The following is a 25,109-nucleotide window of genomic DNA, read 5'->3' as shown; positions in this document are numbered from 1 at the left end:
TTTCTTCGATTAAATGCATTTACCGGAGCTAAAAATCAGCACAAATCTAAAAAAACGGCACCAGAAACCATTGTTTATTGCGCTCACAGCTACTTGCAATATTTTACATACACCTTAGGTCAACACTTATAGAACAAATCGCCGTTTTTTGGTGTAACATATAAGTGTTGCTCTGGTCCGCTTTTGGTATTTGAGCACGTTCTTTAAAAAATTAGAGTAGTTTCCAGAACCGCTTTAGCCACATCATCATTGTTGGTTATTGCTGACATATCATAAAGCTTATCAGATAAGATTTGCATCATGCAATTTCGCAACTAATCCTCGATTTGCATATTTTTATGGTATCGGCATTTTGGCAAATAGAAGATCATTCACATTCTAAGAAAACATGCATTGACCATCGTCGACTTGTTGGTACCCTCATAGAATACTGCCTTGCAACCTAACCAATAATATCTCCCTGGTTTTGTTTCGTTTTACATTTAACCGTCACTGGTATCTTGTTTGTGTTGTTTCTGAAGGAAACAGTTACCTCCGGTTGGAGTGAACTCAATATATGTGTGTACAACTTCGATCTCTACACTGGCATCTCGCCGTTACGCTTATCAACAAGATGATAGCTTGGAAAAGTGTGGCTACATGAAGCTGCCTGTGTTCCTTCTGGTCCTGGGTAGCTTCAAGCAACTTTTGACATTAGTGTCAACTGGGACTTCGTTTGCTACTCAAAGCGTATACAGCCACATTCACGTAACATTGTTTCAAGATGGATTACATCAGACTCTTCACATTACTATGCTTGGCAAATGTATAGATTATAGAAGAGGTGTCCTGTCCTATCCTTGCCTAAATATCAGACGCCCTTGTACAGATACTTGGTAGCAGCAGCGTCCACCATCTGACATTTTACCCCAATTATTTGCTGGCATTTCGACCATGTAATGAACGAAAACAATATTATCTTAATGAGTCCACACCTTTTTTTTACTCCCCATGTCAATAGAAAGCTCATGACTTCCATAAACCTGTTCTTCGAGAGGGCCTGACTAAACATAATGCACTCATGCCCTCAGTCCTCATATGCATTCAATTCATTAGATTCAGCTCACTCTCCCCCGAAGATCCATCTCGTAGACCGTAGCAAAGGCCCTTTGCCCTTGTACAACCCTAGTATATTAGTATGGACAATACAGATGTCGGCTTGGTCTAATGGTACATTTCAAATGTCATGTTCTGTAACACGCTGAGCTTCAGAAATATAATATTACAGAGCTTTGATGACTCGGAACGAGGAAGATCCAGGGCCTTCTATTACAAGGGATGTTGTTGCTAACACAGTTAGACCAAGTCGATATTAACGAAGTTGTGTTGTTACAAACGGCTTTTCTGCGTTTATCAGATACATAACCACTTTCAAGAATATGAAACTGCGATGCCTGAAGGTACAAAAACTGTAATGCGTCAAAAAAGCCACTCGGTAGTTCTAGGTCAGGGGTTTTCAGCCCTTTCTTTGCCGTGGCCCATTTTCCGGTTTAAAAATGTGCTGTGGCCCACCTGATATCTTACAGTCACAATCCTGTTTAATGAGTTGTCATGGACAGCGGCGATATGCCCATTTCTCTGAAATATTCGTATTTTTCTCTAACTAGTGATATTTAAATCTCGACGTATAGGGAAATGATATCGCGCGAAGCTCGAAAAGAAAGAATTATAAGTTGAATAAATATCCTCCAACATACGACCAACGAAATAATCTTGGGCCCCTTCGAGCCCTTCCAATTGGGGGTGTGGGCGCGGCAGTTACGGCCCTGGTAGATCATAAGCTGAAAATCCTAAGTAGATCAATTTCGTCCGCTGCTCCATTCGCGTCGCAAAACACAATCATCAGATCCCCGCACTGTGTGATTGGGACTTTAGTGATACTGTTGTGGGGAATATTATATTCATTCTGGGCCAGCATCAAACAATTCATTGGTGAATGGGGTAATACAGAGAAGTGGAGAAAGATTTTTCAATATGCATGATGTACTTTGTATGTCTTGTACCAAAACAACTGAAGTTGCGATGTCAAAATATTCAATCCAATGATACAATCCATTCCTGTGACTCCTTCATTATGTACAATGATTTCCGGGCCGGACATTTTAAACCGATTTCATGGATCAATGCGCTCCGATAAATCCTCAATCCATTAAGATTCGTTCCGGTGGTGCAGTATACTTCAGAAGTTGCTAATAATTTGCAATTATGGTTATTTCTAGCTTTCAATAATACGGCCTGCCGAAGTGCAGTAAATCTGCACATCAATTGCACTTCATTGCGAGTTCATTGCATACCCCTTTTAACGGCATACGACATATGACCCTGCCGGAATACTTGGTTACTTTAGCATTATCTTCCAGTTATTATACACTTGAAATTATTTTAGTTGCTGTTAGCCGTAGGTTGTTATAGCCAATAGAAAAAGCCACAGTTTCTCCTTAACGTTTTCGATTTGTACATGCTGACTTCATACCTGCCACTACGTCTAATCAGAGTCGGATGAAAGCGTTATATGTAGCCTACGTTTAATTAGATAATTCGAATATATTTTTAGCGAATAACATAAGAAATATAACGAAACTTACATTAATTCTGAAATTTTCTAAATAGCTCTGTGGCCCACCTCAAAATGCTCTGTGGCCCACCAGTGGGCCATGGCCCACCCTTTGAGAACCCCTGTTCTAGGTAGTTCTGTGTATAACTTTTTTATTTGTACTAGATGAGTGATGAAAATCGTAAGTAAGGTGGCCTACATAAAATAAATAAAAGTCAAGAAGTTTCAGCCGAACAGCGTAAGATTTGACTGAATGCCAGCTCTTTAAAAATGAAAATGCGTCAAAAAAGCCACTTGATCGTTCTAGTGTTAATTATTGGTCACAAATCACTTGGACGTTTGGGCATTTTGTACGTGGCCGCCACCTCGTAACCGCGTGAGTCGGCGCCTATGGTACTTGATATATAATAATTATAAGATATAGACACCATATGGGCGGACAAATGTATGATGCCATCATAAAAGCTATTGGGTTATAATTTTGCAGCTACTATGAATATTTTGAATTTAACATATTGATAGAGATATTGATAATAGAGACTGATCTGATATCAAAACATTTTTAGGTTGAGCATTGTAATTCCAATCCAGGATTCGGGTGTACTTCTGATATGTAGGCTATTAATATCATGGCCAAATATCTTCAAATACAGGAGCAGAAAAAAGTATAAATATAATATAAATATATTAATGAATGTGTCTTAGTGATTGAAATGTCAGAACGCCAAACGGCCCACTGTTGTTACATCGTTGGAGCGTACCCCTACGGTACTCGGTACCTCGAAGTGACCCTAATAACATGGTTTAGCGACTAACGACGTAAGTAACAGATTTCCCATGGTTGCCATAACTACTTGCTCAGCGAAATACCAGGCTGCGACCTTCTGATCTATTTCTATTCCCTTGATACGCAATTAGTTTTGTAACTGCTAACGTAAGGAGAGTTATTGAAACCACTTTTAATTGAACTCAAATCACACGACCGATCCTGACAAATGATGATCCGTTGATGAAGGTTGAAATGATATATTCGAATATTCGAATGAATGACGTAACAAATGAATGTCCCAAACACAGCAAATAAGGTTAGTCGTGGAATTAGGTTTTAAAATAGTGGTCGCCTGCGGTTATGGAAGACAAGCCTAAACAATAGAAACACATGTCAATAACTAGAGACCACATAGAACACGAAGAACAACTGACAGCGTACCAACTTAAAGTAGCTAACACAACAGTACCAACGACAGAAACGAATAAACTAGAAGCGGCGCCCAATCAACATATATAGAGAACAAAGCACGGGGCGCCTAATCAACTGATGACAATAATCACTACACTAAACCCTGCAGATTACTGCAGTAACATGGCTCCTCCGAAACTGCAATTTGATGCAATTGTGGTTTCGCAAACAAATAAGTTCAATAAAGGCTCCCATCGTCCGGGATCGACCCACAAATGCATGACACACTAAGAACTAAAGACACGTATACGTACGGACGTTAAGCATATAGAAATCACAAATATTCAACCATCGCCGTCATATTAATTAAAGGCGAGATAGATCCATGCACAGTGAAAATAGCGGTTACTGTTCTGTTTTTATCGACCCAAAGGCTGACTCAACCAGTAATATCAGTTTGTGTATTGGCCTTTCGAGATACGTAGGTTTTCCGTTAGAGTCTCTTCGTCCAACGAGTATCCTTGCTTTCCTCACCAACCCATCATCTGAAGGATAAACGGAGTCGATTCTTCCCAGTTTCCAGCGATTTCGTGGCAGATTTTCGTCCGACAGCAAGACGACGTCGGTAGAGTCTCTTCGTCCAACGAGTATCCTTGCTTTCCTCACCAACCCATCATCTGAAGGATAAACGGAGTCGATTCTTCCCAGTTTCCAGCGATTTCGTGGCAGATTTTCGTCCGACAGCAAGACGACATCACCGACTTTCATATTCCGCACGACGCGTGTCCACTTTTGTCGTCGTTGCAGAGATTGAACGTACTCTTTTCTCCACCGATTCCAAAATTCGTTGGCCATGTACTGGACTCGGCGCCACCTGCGCCTCAAATAAAAATCATCTTTTTGAAATACACCAGGTGGTGGCAGAACAATTTTGGATTTCAAAGTCAATGTGATTCGGAGTCAAAGGTTCGGGAGCTGAAGGGTCATTAATGCTTGAAACATCTAATGGTCGCGAGTTAACGATACATTCAACTTCACAAAGGAAAGTTCTGAAGGACTCGTCACAGAGCATGTGACCGAAGTTATTCAGCAATGGGTCAAGGGTCGATTTTATCGTTCTAATTTGACGTTCGACATATCCAGACATGTGGCTGGCATGAGGTATCGTAAACTTGAACTCGAAATAATCACAATTTTTCGACAACAGAAATTCACTTATTCTTTGCTGATTCATCGTCTTCAATTCTCTTTCAAGCTCGTTACTCGCGCCGACGAAGTTGGTTCCACAGTCACAGCGCAATTGCTCCTCTCCGACAGATGAACCTTCTCAAAGCGTTTATGAACGAATCCGTGGTTAAAGTATTCAGTGGCTCCAGATGAACTGCTCGTGAAGACATGCAAGTGAAAACGACACAATACCTTTTCATCGTTGACCTCCGTTCTTTGATGTAGTATGTTCCAAAGACATCACACCCGGAGAAGGTGAACGGCGCCTCTTCGTTTAGTCGATCTGGCGGGAGGTCGGCCATCTGTTGGTTCTGCATCTCTGCCCTGAGTTTCTTACAAACCACGCAATTATGTATCACCTCTGATACAACTGATGGACCTCGAACGACCCAAAAGCCACGTTGTCTAACTGAGTTCAAGGTTGTGTACCTACCCATGTGATTTACACCTTCATGGAAATGACGAACCAGCCGTCGTGTCAGAAAGGATTGTCGTGACATTATTATAGGATGCTTCACATCGAAATCTTGACTTGAGTTTCCAATACGGCCACCAACACGTAGTATCCCGTCAGTGTCGAGGAACGGATTCAAGCTTGCCAAACTTCCACCTGTTGGTTTCTTTCCAGCCGAACGATTTTCAGCGCCATGTTCTTCTAAGGCATTGATCTCCTGCGAAAACACTTCTCTCTGGAGAGAACGGATAATTATTTTTTCAGAAATAATCATTAACTCGCTGGACAAAGTGGAGGGTTGTTTTCGCAATATGTTTATGTACCTGAGGCAGTTGGCTACGGCTTTTACCATTCTTTTCCATTCCGAAATGGACTCCAACCGATTAATATCGATGGATTGGAGACCACTAACTTCCGCGTCCATTTTGACCTGAAACGCAGTCGCTTTTCGCATTTCTGCATCAACTTCCAATGCATCTCGTTCGGTTGGCTTGTAGTCGTGATCACTAGCAACGACGAATGGTCCTGCTTTCCACAAAAATTCAGGGCCCTTCAGCCAACGACAATCATCTGTGAGGTCTTTGCCATCGATACCACGACTCGCATCGTCGCTGGGGTTCATCGCCGAGCTGATATGATGCCACGAGCTAGGTTCGGTGAGGTCATGAATAGTTTGCACCCTGTTAGCAACAAACACATTGAAACGTTTCGACTCATTTCGGATATAGCCCAAAACAACCATGCTATCAACCCAGAAATACTCCTTTACCGTTTCGAACTTCAATTCATTCCTCAGGAACTTACTCATCCGAGCAGAAACAACGGCAGCATTCAACTCCAAACGCGGAATAGATACCTGTCGTTTCAGAGGGGCAACTCTGGCCTTGCCGATTACCAACGAAACATGGGCATTTCCTCTTTCGTTGACCAAGCGTACGTAAGAGCATTGACCATAAGCATACGAGCTGCTGTCCGAAAAATGATGATATTCAACAAGCACGATCTTACCAAAACTCGGCGGCTTGAAACAGCGGTGAATGCGCAAAGACTCGATCGATGATAACGTTGAACACCACGCAACCCATCGGCGCTTCAGCTCGTCTGGTACTTCATCATCCCAGTCCGTCCCAGCTTTGCAAAGAGATTGCAGAATGAGTTTCCCTTCCAGCACCACTGGCGATATGAAACCCAACGGATCATATACGGAGTTGACAAAGGATAAGATGGAACGCCTGTTCACCGCACGATCGGACAATTTGATGTTGAATCTGAAACAATCATTCTTAACATCCCAAATTAGCCCCAATGTTCGAGTGTTAGGCACGATATCATCACATAGGTTTATTTCGCGATACCCAGTCGCTCTATTTTCCGTTGGAATAGAATTCATTACCTCTGCACTATTTGAAACGAATTTGCAAAGTCGCAACTTGAAACTAGCGCACAGTGCTTTGCTGGTTTTAACCAAACTCACGATTTCTTCAACAGAGTCCTTCGACGTAATACCGTCATCCATGTAGAAGTCGTCGCGTATAAAATTAGCCGCGTCGGGACCAAACCGACCTTCTCCGTCATCAGCCGCCCGCTTCAATCCAAAGTTAGCACAGCCTGGTGAACTTTTTGCTCCAAACAAATGAACTTTCATCCGGTATTCCACCAGAGGCCCATTCCTGATGTCGTGATCTTGGAACCACAGGAATCTTAGAAAATCACGATACAGCTGCGATACAATAAACTGATGGAACATAGCTTCTATATCTGTGCACAACGCCACGTGTCCTTTCCGAAACCTGCAAAGAACTCCCAGCATCTCATTCAGCAGTATTGGGCCAGAAAACAAAACATCATTCAGGGATATTGAGCAATATGGAGCAGAACAATCGAACTCGACTCTGATTTTATCCGGTTTATGCGGGTGATAAACTCCCAAGTGTGGTATGTAATTCACTTTGCCATTTGCGATATTTCTGTCAGTCTCTGGTACTACCTCAGCCCAATTATTAATGACATTTTCCATGAAGGTCACATAGTCTGCGGAATACTTTTCATCTTTCAGAAGGCGCTTTTTAAGTTGACCGATTCGTTTTACAGCTAGCGGCTTGTTATTCGGTAACGTTGCCGTACTACTTTTCAAGGGTAAAGGCATTTCCAAATGACCATCGCATCTTTGAAATGTGCCTTCTTTGAGAATTTCGATGAACCTACGGTCCTCTATTGACATTGGAATATGCTTACCATTGTGTTCCGCAAATTCAATCTCAAACATGGTCCCTACTGATTGGGGTGTTAATACTTCTTTACATTTCGAACCAAACACAAGCTTGTCATCTAGAGCCGTAGGTCGAATTAACGTTTTGTGACAAATGACGGAATCCTTAGCAACGTCCAGACACATTGGACCTACAACTCCCCAACCTAATATGGTACGCACGCCATATGGATCATTGTCCCCTCCAGCCACGACGTCTCTCGGTCGCAATGCTTTCGGTACGTCAGTGCCGAGCAATACTGAAACATCCAACTTAGAGTCGTAAGGGACAAGCTGATCACATACCTCTGTGAGATGTACCCACTCCTTGCAGATTTTACGGTTGGGAATCTGGGTGCGACAGACTGGAATCTCCTTTTCCGTGAAAAGTGTCGCCACATCAACTATTTCTTTCTTGTCATAGCTCAAGATCTCTAAATCCTTGACTTTCTTGCAAGGCGTGTTGATGTCTCTTCCGGCAAGAGTTGTCAACGATATCGCTGTATCCGTTCCATCTAGTTCAAGCTTATCAAACAGTTCGTCTGAGATAAAACTGGAGTTGGAATGGTCGTCAAGGGCGCAATAACAAAGTACTTCACATCTCGCATTATGTTTTGATCTAACCCAAACAGGTACAATGAGCGCGCTGCTCATTCCTCTACCATTTGAATCGCATATCTGCGTACATAGAGAAGTTGAGGTATCAACTTCCCTCTCATGATCCGTATCAAGATGAAGGCATGTAGGATGCCTTTTGTCACACTTGGAACATTTAGCTCGCTTGGTACAGGATCTTAAAATGTGAGTTTTACCAGTTCTGTTGCCACAGCCGAAACACAGATAAAGAGCATAAAATACCTTTTTACGCTCCCCCATGGGTTTACCTTGCAATTTGATGCAGTCAGCAATATGATGATCTCCTTCACAATGCAAACAACTTGCCTTCTCTACCTTGAACGCGAAAGAAGTCGTTTTCGGTTTCGGTTTGCTCTCGATGTTTCCGCCGTCTTGCACTTCAAATTCAGGCTGATTCTTGATATCGGATTGGTCCTTAATAAATCTGACAATGTTAACAAATGGCGGGTAACTGTCGTCGTTACCAGTAAACCGCTTGTATTTGTGAACTTCGTCCATCCACCGGTTTTTCAAATACAACGGTAGTTTGTTGACCACAGCCGGTATTTGACAAGACGCATAGTCCAGTGTTTTCAAGTCCGTATTTCGTTCCTTGTTGGCTGAAACTTGCAACAGGAAATCAGAAAACTCACGAAGCTCGTGCTTACTTTTGACGGGCTTCCACGCTTTCAGTTCATTGATGAAGGCGCTTCCAATCGACGTGCTACCCCCGTATCTGAGCTTCAGCTCTCTCTTTGCAGCGAAGTACGATTCCTCGGTATTATTTAGGAAGTAACCATCGACAACCTTCAAGGGACCGTCACCTAAATATTGCCGTAACAAATTCATTTTTTCGTTAGTATTTTGAACTCTGGACTCTACCAACGCCTCAAATGATGCTTCCCATTTCGGAAAATCCAAAGGGTTACCAGTAAACTTCCACAGTCGAATGCTTGGAAGTCTTTGAGCTGATATCATCTCCCTCATCATTGACAGTAGTATCTCCTCGTTGCGTTGGAGACCATCGAGAGTACCGCGTACATTCAAGTTCGATGCTGTGATATTCGGAGCTGCACCGGATCTACTCACGGGATCACGCGGAATCTGTGCATTATCTGCAAACATTGGAACAAAGTTATCGGAATAGACGTTAAGCCTATTAGTTACTGGTGGTGCAGCCGGTGCATGAGCGATGTGTCCCTCGATCGTATTGATTGAACGTTCGGCGCGTGAATAATCAGCCACGCGAGATTCATTGGCCACCACACGAGTACTAAATTGTGGTCGGTCACGAACATCAACTGTATCTTCAACAGGATTCATCTCTGGACCTGTTGGGTGTTCGTTAACGGCGATGCCTGTTGTTTGATCGTGACGTGAAACAGCTGGTGGCCCCATGTATAAAGACGGCTCACGCGATAGATCTTCCAACTCTTCCATCAGACCGAACGGATTCTCCACCTTCTCAACTTCCCTGCACTTTTTTGCAATCGCTTCTTGAGTTGCGATCTCTCTCTGCGTTTCGAGCAAAGCCTTTCGTGTCTCGAGTGAGGCCATCTTCTCTGCGAAAGGTAAACTTGCTCTGAGCACCGCTGCTTTCTCATCGGCATCTCTCATCTTCTGAATGTGAGATTTGACACTGTTGGCTTTCGACGATTTTTTGGACGACTTCGTTCGACTCGACCGACTAGAATGCGAACGTTTATCGCTTCTAATATCCCCAAGACGTTTCGACACTTCTAGCTTGATTTCTGCTATTGCAGCTTCCAGACGTTTGAATTCTTCTTCAAATGGGACATACTCGTCGTCAGGGAGAACATCTTTCATCACTTTCAGAATATTTCTCAAACTGTCTCTGTGCTGTAGCATCAGCTTCAGGGACTCCCCTACTTCACTTTCATCACTCGAGATTATTGCGATCTCGGAGCATTTTTCCATTCTTCTGCTCAAATGTTCGGTGCTTTCAGAGTATCGTGCCTTTATTTCTTTGTTCTTACTGCGTGTCACCGCTGGCCGCTTCTTCGCTACATCAGACGGTCCTTCACCGTCATGTTCGCCTGCATTGCGGTCGTTGCGCGGTACATTAGCGTCACCAGTGGACGTTGCGCCCACATGCGCGGTTCCACGGGCTTTGTCGGCGTCATCAGCGGACGTTGCATCGACATGCGCGGGGCGATGGGCTTCATTGGATTCCTTTGCATCAGCGGACGTTACATCCACATGCGTGGTTCCAGGAGATTTATCGGCGTCATTAGCGGACGTTGCACCCACAGGTGCTGTTCTATGGACTGGATCAGAAGCCTTTGCATCAGCGGACTTTGCATCCACATGCACGGTTCCATGGGCGTCATCGGATGCCTTAACATCATGAGTACCCATCTCGTGATTGGCTGGCGTATTTTCTTTCGAAGCCATATTCGAATTGCTTCAGTCTCCGTTCTTACAAGCGTATATTTTAAAACTGTAACTGCTCCTAACGTAAGGAGAGTTATTGAAACCACTTTTAATTGAACTCAAATCACACGACCGATCCTGACAAATGATGATCCGTTGATGAAGGTTGAAATGATATATTCGAATATTCGAATGAATGACGTAACAAATGAATGTCCCAAACACAGCAAATAAGGTTAGTCGTGGAATTAGGTTTTAAAATAGTGGTCGCCTGCGGTTATGGAAGACAAGCCTAAACAATAGAAACACATGTCAATAACTAGAGACCACATAGAACACGAAGAACAACTGACAGCGTACCAACTTAAAGTAGCTAACACATCAGTACCAACGACAGGAACGAATAAACTAGAAGCGGCGCCCAATCAACATATATAGAGAACAAAGCACGGGGCGCCTAATCAACTGATGACAATAATCACTACACTAAACCCTGCAGATTACTGCAGTAACAAGTTTGTTGCATCCATGGTTCTAACAAATTCACGGCATTCCGAGTCACTCCGAGTCAACTGGAGTCATTTTCATTTTGATATCGAGTGTGCCCGAGTCTGAGTAATTCTAAGAAAGGTCGCGTCCAATTCCAACTCACAACTTTCAATCAAGAATCGTCTAAGGGTCAGGTTTTGTCATCATGAATAGGAAATGTGGCGGAATAGTGAATCTTCCCTTGCATGGTAGCGTTTGCAATGGATGTGATAGTGCAATTTGATGAATAGTTTCAGGCTTGCGGAGCAATTTAAGAGGGAATTTTGACTTCATAATCTGAAAAGATATATGAGACACTTATATATTGTCAAATTATTAAAAATCTAAAATGTCGTCGCGGGCCGCATGCGGCCCGCAGGCCGCGTGTTTGAGACATCTGCTATAGAGTATATACAGTAAGCCGTATGGTCGTGTGACAGTCTCCAGCCTCAAGGCCAAAATCTCCTATGCTGTACCGGGACTGAAATTCCGAGGCTGCTATCCGTAGTTCTTCAGAATGATGTTTTTGTATTCAATGTGACATGTCCAATATATGAGATAACAATTGCGTATGTGTCCGAACTCGTTGACCTTTCCAGTTAGGCTTACGCAATATCTCGAGTTATAGTCATTTCCATTTCTGCAGATAATTAGTCAGGTGTAGTGCGCACATGAACCGTGTCGAATGTTTGTGTCGCACGCCGTTTACGCAGTTACCACACTTCAAGTAACAGCTCACCAGCAGATCTCTCGCGGCACATACGTTAAAGGTCAACTATATTGACCGAAACAACTTCGGCCCATTCGGTAGAGTTTTACATGCTGATTCCAAAAATATACACCATACTTTCCAAAAGTACGTATTTTCTGAGATATCGAGCAGCGAAAGTCGCAAAATGCCACCACAGACGAAAACAGTAGTAAAATCAATGAAGCATGTCGATGACGTACTACCATGAGGATTTCTGATGCTGCGGCTGTGGTGTATGTATTGAAGTGGGATAATGTCAATCTCTGAAGCTGTGGACTCAACTGATAGCTACACGGTGTCTAGTAAATCTGATTCCGACACTATTGAGGACTTCCCGTATATAGGTAAGCCATTGAATGGTATATACAATCAGGCATTACTGGACGACGAAAGTACCGTACCGTTTGGCAAATGATTGGACTTGCGCGTCTAAAACAATTAGTGTAACGTATGCATGTAAGATTGTGCGGTATGCTGACGATCTAAGCTTGAAGACCGATGCATATAACTAATACATATTAACTCTTCAGAGACGCTGGACCTGACTAGATTCACTCAAAAGAATTCAGCTCCGCCGTATGCACTGGATCCGAAGTATTCCGACGTCGCTGATCAGTTGTCACAGACTGCTACTTCCACTTTATCTTTGTATGTAATAAAATGGCTTTACTCAAAAGCTTTTACTGGATTCTAATACATACAGAAAAGTCGAAAGCTTTTATTGGGTTCTAATAAATACAGAATCGCAAAAATTATAATATCATAGAAGGAGATTATCTCAATAGATCTCTGTGAATAAGTGATATTCCAAGGATTCTTCGGCGAATTTTCTTTTTTTTTGATGTTATGCTCCAGCATGATGCCCTCGGCCAGGATTGTCAATGTTTCTGAAATAATAATTTACAGCAGAAATTCAATCATATACACTCACTAACACTCCATTTACTTTATTTTTATTGTAACATCGGTTCAATATCTATGTGAAAGCCAGCAGCAGGACAAGTTTTTTATGTAAGCCTGGATCAGGGGTGGTTGTTTGAAGTTACAAAACTCTGAATTTGTTGGGAAAAGTGAGGTTGAAATAATAATTACCAACCGTGACACGGCATCATTGTGATGTATGGCTTGAACTCGTTGCAATCTTGCACGTGCAGCAGCAAGGGGAGGGGGTTCTGGCCACACCTCGTGGTCAACTGGTCAATGATTGAATGACAGATGTGCCTCCAGAAGTCGTTCTTCGCCATTGTGCAGCATCCTTTGCGGTAGAGAAAGTGTGATGGCAAAGTGCTCCTACTCCGACTACAGCAGCTTATTGAAAAACACTGTACATCGGTGAGCACAGCAGCCTTCCTTATATTGGACTGCAAAAGGGTCTTTCCGTACTTGCTTTTCTTCTGCTCCCTGCATCTGTTTCATTGAAGTGCGGGGCAGCTAGCCGTCCTCGTCCTTACCGAGGTGGCGTTTCCATGGGATCAATACATGAGATGGAAACAGAACTGCTTGCCTTGCACGTTGGCTTCTGTACTTCCTCTACACAAGCCATCACAAATTATAAGAACCTAAAGTACCATAAAATGAAGATTGAATAGTCCAGTCGGGCATGACGAATCAAAACAACGCAGCATCAGGTAATTTAGGCGAAGACAACAACCAACGATTGACTTAGACATCCCATTCAGTGTTCCATATATCGGCAAAATCCTCATGGTAGTACGTCATCGACACGGTTGCTGATTTTACAGCCGTTTCTCAGACGTTGGCAGTTTGCACTGCGATATCTCAGAAAATACGTAATTTTAGAAGTTAGGATGTATATTATTGGAATCAGCATAAAAAACTCTCCAAAATGAGCCAAAGTTGTTTTGGTCGATATAGTTGAACTTTAAAATCACTGTTGTCGTTCGTGTTACCGTACCACCAAGTTACTTGTCACTTTGGAAAACGCCATTGTGGCGTCATTTTGATAAAAAGTCGCTTGCAGCCCTTGCCCTTAGGCTTACCATATTTTGGAAATCAAAAAAGAGGACACTTTTTCAGAAATTTGCAACTTGCAAAACTGGAGTGAAATTCTCAAAAACCGGTTAATAGTTCCCACTTTGTGATCGGTTGACTAAAAAAAAGGTCATCTTCTCCGCTCAGAGCTCAAAATATCGTTTTTTACTCCACATTGCCAGGTGGATGACTAAAAAAAAAGGTCATCTTTTCGCTCAGAGCTAAAATTACCGTTTTTCACTCCGAAATACCCGTCGGAGCTTCACTTCTGTGCTAATATGCGGCATATCACTCGCAATTTGCTCTAAATCTGCCTAATTTTTCAAAAAAGAGGACAAAATCTCAAAAAAGAGGACAAAAGGGCGTCCTCCGAGGACACTTTCAAAAAAGTCAAAAAAGAGAACAAATCCTCTTAAAAGAAGACGTATGGTAAGCCTACTTGCCCCACAACCCGATATTATCACGAGCCGCCACTGCACGCTACTATAGCGCTTCATTGTCCAGCGCTACGATCTTGGAAAGGTAGACATGATATGCACGAATCACGCGGCCGCCGCCGCCGCCGATGAGTAATCGATACGTAATCGCGTAATCTCGTGGATGGCGATTCACTTCCAATTCTACATAACATAGTAACTATTATATATATCTCCATGCTATTGAAGTGGTATCAACCTCAGTGGCTTGTTATATGTAACTTGCAACTGCATAACGGATTCGTAAGTATACGCATATTGGCTTATTCGACACTGCCCAGTGCCCATATAGTATATACGCTAGAGAAGTCTGTGATACATTGTTGCTTTATTTCACATCAATTTGAACTGTATTCTACACGGCTATTGTATGATCAACAGTAGTCATAGAAGCCAGCAGTAACTTCGTGTGCCATCTAAACAGAGATATAACTGCCTCTATATGATGTTGTTATTACAGGCTCTCGTACCAAGATAGCCTAACTCTCACGATTATTTGTGTAGTGTTAAGGCTGGTGTCGGCTTTGTTATACAATACTAAACCCCATGATAGCGATATTGATGAATATGCCAGGATAATGGCCAATATAACGCAGAGCGAATGTTTGTAGTTGTATATTTGTATAATTGACTCCAGAAGGTTGCGTTTACAATTCGCTGCGTGTGTCTTCCTTTGACGGACCGGCGTAACCGCGCCGTACGGCCTTGTTGTCTGACGTACCACGACCTGTCTATTGCACACGTATTCGATGGATCACACTGACGAATATATTTTGTTTCTGTCTCCACGACTTGTAACTTTATTGAATCCCGTACGGAAATGCAATGGACTTCCGAATCAGCGAAATATCATGAATAGAATGAATGTCTACGTGGTATTACACGCGTATATAAATTATAGCCACGAGAGAATATATGCACAAAACATCGTACGATTTATTGCTCTTATCTATATTCACACGAATAACAAAGGTCTTATCGGGTTATCACTTCAGGGAATTAAGTAAGTTCACAACACTCCCTATTGCTCAAATCTTAAAATGGCGTGAACAATGTATTTCGTTAAAAGTTCCCCCTTCCTACCAAAAGAACTTGGTGTAAAAAAACGAATATATTGTTCGAAATGTTCGGTTATAAATTACCCCCTTTCAGCCAAAGAACTTCGTGTAAAAAATAACCGAACATACCGTTCAAAACCTTCTATCTAGGGTTATAACTAATCAGGGACTTGAGACAGGTAACAATTTTATATACAGGGGCAAAGTAACTAATGAAACGAAATACCATCCAAGCGTAGCAGTGTGGCAAGCGTGGCAGCGTGGCAAGCGTGGCGAGGCGGAAACCCTATTTTACATAACCATCTCGGAACGCCTCACAATATCATCGTTCCGTCCTAATGCCAACTGAAACTCAGATCAACAAGAGTTAGCATTCAACACAATCAAGAAATAAAAGACAAAATATAACTAGCACCAAAAGCGGTACCATCAGCAACATTAAATGTCACTTCGCATGCAATAATAACATGATATCATCAATACAATAAAAGAAACATAATAATTAGCCCAAAAGCGATACCATAGAGACAATCACGATCTCATTGCTTGCAATAATATTTCATCATTAAACACTAATGCAGAACTCAAATATCAATAGCACAAAAGCGGGCATACACGGGTCTAACATTCTGATGTCCGCACATATTACTACAACGCATACTTCAGCAACGAGCTTCGGTGACCCCACCACACATTCTACAACGGGGAGTCACAACATGATGCAGCAATCCTGCATTTACATAACATATCACTGTATAAAGCGCAATTTAACCGCGTCTATCTTTACTTTACGCGATTCAACAATCGATGAAGCAGCAATCCTGCATTTACGCAACATATTAATGCACAAGGCACAATTTTCATCACGCATATCTTTATTCTACGCGATTTAATGCAACACGTAAGCATTCAAATGTCTTGGTCTAACAATTCGTCTCCCTCTGGACGTATATCTTGGACTTGACTCGTTGAGAGTTCTGCCTTCATTACATGTTTGGGTCTTAGATTTGGATTCATGCCCATTATTATGGCGATCGACATCAACAGGTAAGCATTCAGATGTACGCTCTCGAGACGCGTCACTAACACTACCCGGACAGTCGCTACCGCTGTCATCACAACTAGACGAAATTACATGTACGTCACCCGGATTTCCCGCGGAGTTTAGTACCACTCTGTCCGCATTAACGGGCGGAAACTGCCGAACGAAATCGTCGAACACGTCGTTATCTACATCAAATGGAGGAAAGTAACATCAGTCTGTTTATGCAGACTACTGAAATACAAATCAACAACATTAGGCGATCAAAAAAAAAACACAAACATCACTTAATACCTCAAAACAGCACATACACGATATTACGGCAACATTAATGGATGCATTACATTGGGCATTCAGAAAACCAATAATATCACTCGCACATGAACTAATTACCAAGATACTGTTATGGGTATAAAAGAAATCGAATATTCACCTGCAATCAATTTATTCTAAATTGATATGAAACTTCCTAATTCATATCACGTAGCATTTAACATTGGTATATACCAACAGAACGAGAGTGTGCCCTATTTATTGTATTACATGCAAAGCAATGTTTGCAAATATCATGCACTACCGCGGTGCATATTTTCTCAATGATATACTCAAAATAAGGGTATCGTCGTATGCAGGGCCGTAACAGCACTTCGTCAGGCCCCCCCCAAAACTTTGGTCTTGGGCCCCCCATAGGGTTATAGGCCGAACTTTTGGGGGGCTTCGCCCCCCAGACCCCCCTACGGCGATACCTTCTTTACTGCTATTTATCATATTGTTGGGAGTTTGTTTAGTCAATCAGCTTTTGTCGCCTAAGCGCGCGAAGCGCGGAAAATTTCTAGAATTCATGATTGAATCGGTCAGTATGATCGGGAATTGCATATATAGTGTTATCAATTTTTATCTTCTCTCTGCTCACGTAATCAGATTTGCCGGTAGAGCTGAGTGAGGTGTGTTTCAAAAGGTAGGACGACTCAATAATAATTAAACATCTTCGGTCGTATACCCATTGGCAGGAACGAAACAGTACCTCGTCAGGCCCCCAAAAACGTGGGTCTTGGGCCCCCATAGGGTGTAAAACGACCACCCCCCATCACGTTGTTCGCGTTTGTCACGAAATCATCTGTACTGTATTGTGAGGCAGCGCCAAGCGCGAAAATTTCCGATAATTTATGATAAAATCGGTCAATCAGATCGACGATTGCATATATATTATGCTATCAATTTATTGTCCTCTCCACTCACGTAATTAGATTCACCGGTAGAGCCGAGTAAAGTGTCTTGAAAACGGGAGGGCCCGTAAATAATAATTAAAGATCTTCGGCGGGCGGACCCGTTGATATGACTTCGTTACATGATGTTATTTCGTGACTTCCAGTCTACTATAACAAAAAATATAGAATCGCCCAAACGTGAGCTTCTAAACTAAGAGACGCACACGATTTCAAATTGGTATTTCTTCACTGGCATAAAATTTATCCCAGCGGGATGGTATTTGTCTTGTGAGGTTCGGATTGCAATGACAGCAACATTCGGCGCCAGTCATTTAGGCGCCTATGGACAATTAAACCTATATGTATTTTGTATATATAACGAAGTCTTCGGTCAGCATAAGGGCATAGACCTTTTCGGCCAAGGTTTTCTCGCTGCCGATCGTTCTGGCACACTTCTTGGAGTCGCATATTATATGGCCCAAAACTTGATTGTATGTCTTGGTGGGTCGTGGCGCGGTAATGGCCCAATACCCACTAAAGAAGACAAATGGCAACTTGAATTCGCGCGCAGCGCGAAAAAATTTTGAAAAATTTGCATAAATTTTCAAAAAATACTCTATGATTTATGCTAATTCACGAAATAATTTTTGGCCCCCTTCGAGCTCGCCCCCCCCCCAATTGGGGGGTTTGGGGTGCGGCAGTTACGGTGCTGGTCGTATGGCAGAGGCCTAGTATCTCTTCATAACGCTTGCAATATATCAACATTCATCACACATAAATAATAAGCTATTCAGCTATTGGATGCATCATGGCATCGTGCTACGGGTTTACCCGCACACTTCTCTTATCAAAACATTATGCTATATAAGCACCTGCGTGCTACATCTGCCAGCAGCGCAGGATTTGACTCGCAGGAAATGCGCCCCCTACCTGGGTTTAGAAACCGATGATTGCAAGTTACTTTACTAAACTACACTACACTTTGTCAATATCCCAATAACAGTAACCAACTAACGTCGTAGTGCAAGAGAATAAAATCGATCTACCTTACATTTTCTAATCCGTGTGATGCATGCTTGGAGCACCACCGTCCGCAAATCAGCTTAACTTCTGCGATTTCCGACCAATTTCTGACACTGCAAACGTTGCCTTCATTATTGTCTTCTCTTTGGCGTATTGATCGTCGGGAGCTCAACCCAGCTGCATTTCTTCCTGGCAATAACGTCTCTTCGTTTTCTCTGAATGGTCTTTCTAGCCGTTGTGTGAGGCAAATCTTTATATTGGTCGTTTCCGTGGTCCGTTGCTCGGTCTGCCGGTCGTCGTGATTAATTGAACGTCGGAAGGTCAACCATATAACGCAGAGCGAATGTTTGTAGTTGTATAATTGTATAATTGACTCCAGAATGTTGCGTTTACAATTCGCTGCGTGTTTCTTCCTTTGACGGACCGGCGTAACCGCGCCGTACTGCCTTGTTGTCTGACGTACCACGACGCTCGCGGTTTGCCTGTATTTCATGTTGTTTGTTTCTATGACGTCATAATTGGTTGTATGCAATGTAGCTTGATGCATGTTTTTGAAATTCTTCATTTTGCTGACGATTGCCCTTGAAAAGTGTCAGCTCGAAAAGCTTCGGGTTTTAATATATTTTCACTATGAATATATTATTAAAATGTATATTAAAGTTCTGTACCCCAAAGAGTCTCTTCACGACCTGTCTATTGCACACGTATTCGATGGATCACACTGACGAATATATTTTGTTACTGTCTCCACGACTTGTAACTTTATTAAATCCCGTACGGAAATGCAATGGACTTCCGAATCAGCGAAATATCATGAATAGAATGAATGTCTACATGGTATTACACGCGTATATAAATTATAGCCACGAGAGAATATATGCACAAAACATCGTACGATTTATTGCTCTTATCTATATTCACACGAATAACAAAGGTCTTATCGGGTTATCACTTCAGGGAATTAAGTAAGTTCACAACACTCCCTATTGCTCAAATCTTAAAATGGCGTGAACAGTATATTTCGTTAAAGCCAACCATATGTACAATTTGCAATTGCTTGAAGCAATTGTACATCTGTTTGAAGCCGCAACGAGGCGGATGAACTTACGTAGCCATGATTTTCACGTAATAAGGTATTGCTTTTTTTCACGTCGATTTGAAACATCTCTACGTGCTAATCTTCGATATAAGGACTTTCATAGAATAGTATGACCAACAACAAGTCATAGAAGATAACTCTAATTGGTTATATGACGTCTAGAACGGAAGATACAATGGTTTATATTCCAGGCGTTCATTCACGCGAATATCATTACCAATTCAATTTTGCGAGAAACGTTTTTGCGTGTTCAGTCCAGAGTTGGATCAATTGTAATTTGTAATTGAGCTGAATGTAATTAATTACATTTTTTCAGCTAATTGTAATTGTAATTGAAGTATTTCTATTTTGTGTAATTGTAATTGTAATTTGATCAACGTTTTGCTTAATTACAATCTCAAATACATTTTCATGGAAACCTGACAATCACAACATAAAATAATAATTCAATCAATCATTTATTCGTCGCACCAGTGAAAATCCGGTACGAACTAGGATGACGATGAGGGACCTTAAGGCCTTAGTAAACAGTCACCACATGTAAAAATTAGCCTATTTACATCGGTTTTCTATGCGTGCTGCGTTATAACTAGATAATTTAGTCACGCTAAACCAGGGGTTCTCAACCTGGGGCGCGCGCCCCCCTTGGGGGCGCGAGAGGCTCTCAGGGGGGGCGAGAAATTGACAAAGTAAGTTTAAGGTTAGGGTTAGGGTTAGGGTTAGATTGTACGTGTCTGAACATGTGTTTCACATCCATTATGAGAAGACGATTAATGAAGATGAAAGTTATTCGGTATTCAAGAAAGCTTGCAAAATACAAACTCTACCAACAGCGCTCAACGGAGTATAGTCTGATTTTAACTTCATTTGAGCAAATTTTTGAAATTCTTTGGAGATATAGAGAGCAATTCCCACGTGTAAGTCATTCATTGCTTCATAGCTTTGACAGTAGCCTAAAGCTTGTCGCGTTGGGCAGCTCTTGTTAGTAGCTTGCGAACTGCACTGCCTAAGACAGACTTAGATACAACATAGGTTGCCCGGTTTCGCCCTCAATTAGGCTATACATCAACACAATTAATTCATTTCGAAACTGATCAAATTTAGCCTGGCAGGACAGAACGACGCCTTTCTCTCTGTACTCACTACCAGCATCAGGATTAGTCTCAGGGTGACCTATACATTGAAATTAATTAATGGATGTCTTGTTTGAAAATAACAAAAAAAAACATTGAACAAGTTTGAAGAAATTTGGCAGCAATGTAAAAGACTCAACAACTGGAATGCAGATTCAAAATTGGCGTAATATAGGGTGGGCAGCCTGCAGCCGTAGAAGGGAATTTGAGCGGCCGTCGACGCCTAATTCAATTAGTATCTGTTGGGGGCCGTAGACATGCAAATTGCAATTACGAATTCACTCCCGCATTTTCGAGAGATTTTAATTATTCTTGAAATTTTCTTCGCCCTCCGCGCAATTCAACAAGACTTCATTTTTCGATTTTGATGCAGTAGCGCCCTTCTTTTAATCTGAGCTGGAATGGGAATTGGCAAGAAATAGCAATTCGGTCGCGGCATTAAAAAATTTTCGCGCTTCGTGCGACAATATGCACCTCCCGGCAACTATTCATAACATTGCCACTCGCGATTTCGGTGCGTACAATAGGCCATTGTGAAAAGTTGAATAGTCCGGAGTTCACCGGGAATGGATATGGACAGTTTACCGTACGAATTTTGCGTCCAGATCGTTCATTGCGGCTATGCCCTGAAATGCGGCCTTACGCTACATAAGCAATCGAAATGCGGTCATGATTATAAAAAACGTTGCCCACCTCTGTATTAGATGATGTGTTCTTTTTGACATGACGATGAATGCAAGGGGGGTCAGGGGGCGCGAGTTTTTGACCATCTCCAAGGGGGGCGCCTGTCAAAAAAGGTTGAGAACCACTGCGCTAAACTGTTTACCATACTTCAGTAGCAACAGAAAACTTTGTGAATTACAATATAGGCTAAACTAGTGGTTCTCAAACTGGGGGCGTGCCCTTTTGGGCGGCGTGAAAGCATCTGGGCGCGACGCTCCAGGGAACTGAAATCTTTTCCGCTACTGGCCCGATTCACCTCCGTTTTATGGTCTGAATTTCGTATTGGAGAATTATCTCATCAACAGTCATGACCTTCCATACCATCATCTCATCAACAGTCATGACCTTACATACCATCATCTCGTCAACAGTCATGATCTTCCATAACATCAAACTATATGTGCTAGGATTTCTAACTTTCTGGTTTCATTGTGTGCTATGATAATAAGGGGGACACGAAATATTCCCTGTCATAAAGGGGGGCGTGTCCAAAAAAGTTAGGGAACCAGTGAGCTAAACTAAATCTTAATATTTCAAAAATGAATGAACAGCAAATATACTCTTCTGAAACCTGTGCTGAGCCATTTCCTACACCAGGGTCAAAGTTTTTTTTTAATCTCTGACCAGTACCGAGGCTCGTTGCAACAATACCAAAAAAATCAAGTTTCCAACCAAGACTTCATCAAACTTGATCACGCATTTATAGAGATGTTATCCCAATCTTACCGCCAATCTTGGCCGAATTTACTGGGGCCAGAAACTTTTCGCATCCTAATGTTCATCAAATGCAATAAAACAGTTTCCGAGCAATTGAAAATGTATATGTGAACCAAAATATTGTAATTCTTAGCTATCAGGAGGTTTTTCCTTTTGCGTTTATTTTAATTTTACACACCTTATCGGTATCATATTTATCGCTGACGCCTTACCAATTACATTTCATTATCCTGACTCAGCTCTGAGTAGCCTAATCATTTGATTACATTTCATTGACTGTCCTGTGGCCTATTCGCTGTTAGTCGCTCAAACCTTTGGTTCTTAACAGTCGCTTGAAACATTTTTATGTGCTTGTAGTTTTCAGTACTCATGATCAGGAATAGTTCGAATACGTTCGAGTTTTTTTTTTATCAAAAGGTATTCTACATATCAGGAATGAAACATGAATAGTTTGAGATTCTTGCCAATTACTAGGGATGGTGTGAACCCCTGAAATATTCAGGTTCGTGTGAACGCGAACCTTTTTGGAAGGTTCTGTGTGAACACGAACGTGAACCTTATGACGTCACGTGACGTCATATTGCTAATTCAAGCCCTACATTTCAGTGAAATCATATAATGTACGCCTACACGATACCTATAGCGACGACTCAGGTCATACTAAGCCAGAAGGCTTATCCCATAAACAAGTTGTACAGTAGCCAACACCCCAATCGCACGGATTCGATTTTTATGATACAATATACATATCAAATCAAGATTTTTTACATTAAACAACCATGTATTATTTATACCAATTTCGTTAACTGGTTGAAGAAGCATCATTCGTTGACTACCTAGAGGTAGTGTGTTTCGTTCTTGATGTTGTATGATTGTGGGTCAAGCTTACAGCAGAGAGTCACTAAATATTCACAAAAGTAAAGCTGAATATTTCGAGTAAACTTTTGTAACAACGCGTATAAAATCGTTGAGATCGGCAAGGTAGCGGTACATGCTCGTTTAGTGTTGCTTTTTTTATGCTGCAAGCGCCATACACAGAGTGGTCTGAAGTTGAAATGCAACGAATTTCAGCCAAAGATGTTATAATGACGCGAAAATTGTAATATATGAAAATGTTCACAGTGCAGAACCTACCAAGGTTCGTTTGTGAACGTGAACCTCTAAATTTCAGAGGTTCACACACAGAACACGAACGTGAACCTCGGATTCACACCATCCCTACTAATTACGTCGCTACGGTTGTCAAAGAATACCTTTTTACTGAATCAATTACCTGGTTGTAATTGTAATTGTACTTATAATCGTAGTAAATTACATATTTAACAATAATTGTAATTGTAATGCAATTGCAACATGCAAGGAAGTAATTGTAATTGTAATTGTAATTAAATCAAAATATTGTAATTAAATCAAAATATTGTAATTGATCCAACTCTGCCCAACACCCTAATCGATATCAATATCAAATCAAGATAGATCCCTATCGCATGATAAATGTTTTACATTGGACATCTTTATATCGATTTCGTTTGGGAAAATAATTGATTGGTTGACTAAGTACAATCCATTGATTTTCTACATAGCCTATTTCGTTCTTGTTATGGCTATATGATTGTGATAAGACCCACATCAGAGATTCACCACCAAAGATTCACAAACGTAAAGCTAAATATTCCGAGCAAATTTTATAGCAAATTATTGGCAAGGTGTTTGCGTGTTTAGTGCTGAATTTCTTTTTATACTGTCAGCGCCATGCGAAGAGACAGAGTGATCCGAAGATGCAATGCAAAGAATTCCAACTAAAGACATTGTAATGACGTGGAAAAATGTGCCACCATAAGGCATATAGGTGTTCGAAGTTCAAATAAAAAGAATTTCAGCCAATTATATGATGACCTGAAAAACCGTAGTATAAGAAAAAGGTTCACAGTGCAGAGCCTACCAAGGTTCGTTTGTAAACGTGAACCTCTAAATATCTAGGGTTCATACACAGAAAACCAACGTGAACTTCACGTTCGCACCATTCCTATAGGTCGATTAATTTTTGAGATTTCATGAAAAAAAGTCGATATTTCGTCAAAATTATAGCGTTAGGTCAAAAAATTGCCAAAGTCAATTTTTCTTTGCAGACTGCATTTCGTTGGTATCGTAGAGGTTGCACTGTCGATGAAATAGTCATTTGACATTTTACACCTTCTTTACAGTCTTACTGTTGTAGATGGCCCATTGCCAGGCCTGTTTATTTTTGGATGTTGGGTTTTATTTTTGGAGATTCTCCAAAAATAAGATTTGAAAACATCCAAAAATAAGATTTTTTGGATGATGTTTTTCAGTGAAATATACAAGTCAGAGCGATGTAAACGATCAGAAAACTCATAAAACACACAAAACAGCACCTATGTGAGGGAAGGGGTCACCGAAACGCTAAAACTACTTCCACTCAATCCACTTCACGTTTCTACTGACCTTGCCTGCCTGCCTGCCCGCCCCTCCGCCTTTGTACTGCTATAAGTTTCACAGTGCGACACGTAGAGAAGACGGGAAGGCAGTTTGAGTGAGGCAAAGGGAACGGCGAAATCATATACAGCCACCTCTGTCGCAATCACTTCGTCCACACGATGACGGGACTCATCTGCTGATGCTTCAGA

The 25,109-nt window shown here is 41.7% G+C and overlaps 1 long non-coding RNA gene across 1 annotated transcript in view; it reads left to right on the top strand.

Moving 5' to 3' along the window:
• Nucleotides 1-25,109, top strand: part of LOC145438227 (uncharacterized) — a 442,041-nt gene that overhangs the window by 33,566 nt on the left and 383,366 nt on the right. The window lies entirely within an intron of this gene.

The sequence above is a fragment of the Botryllus schlosseri genome, chromosome 4 (assembly GCF_051294905.1).
Source record: "Botryllus schlosseri isolate E-star chromosome 4, Bs_hap1, whole genome shotgun sequence".
Lineage (NCBI taxonomy): Eukaryota > Metazoa > Chordata > Ascidiacea > Stolidobranchia > Styelidae > Botryllus > Botryllus schlosseri.
Note: the sequence above shows the minus strand (reverse complement) of the source record. Positions and strands in the feature narration are given on the sequence as shown.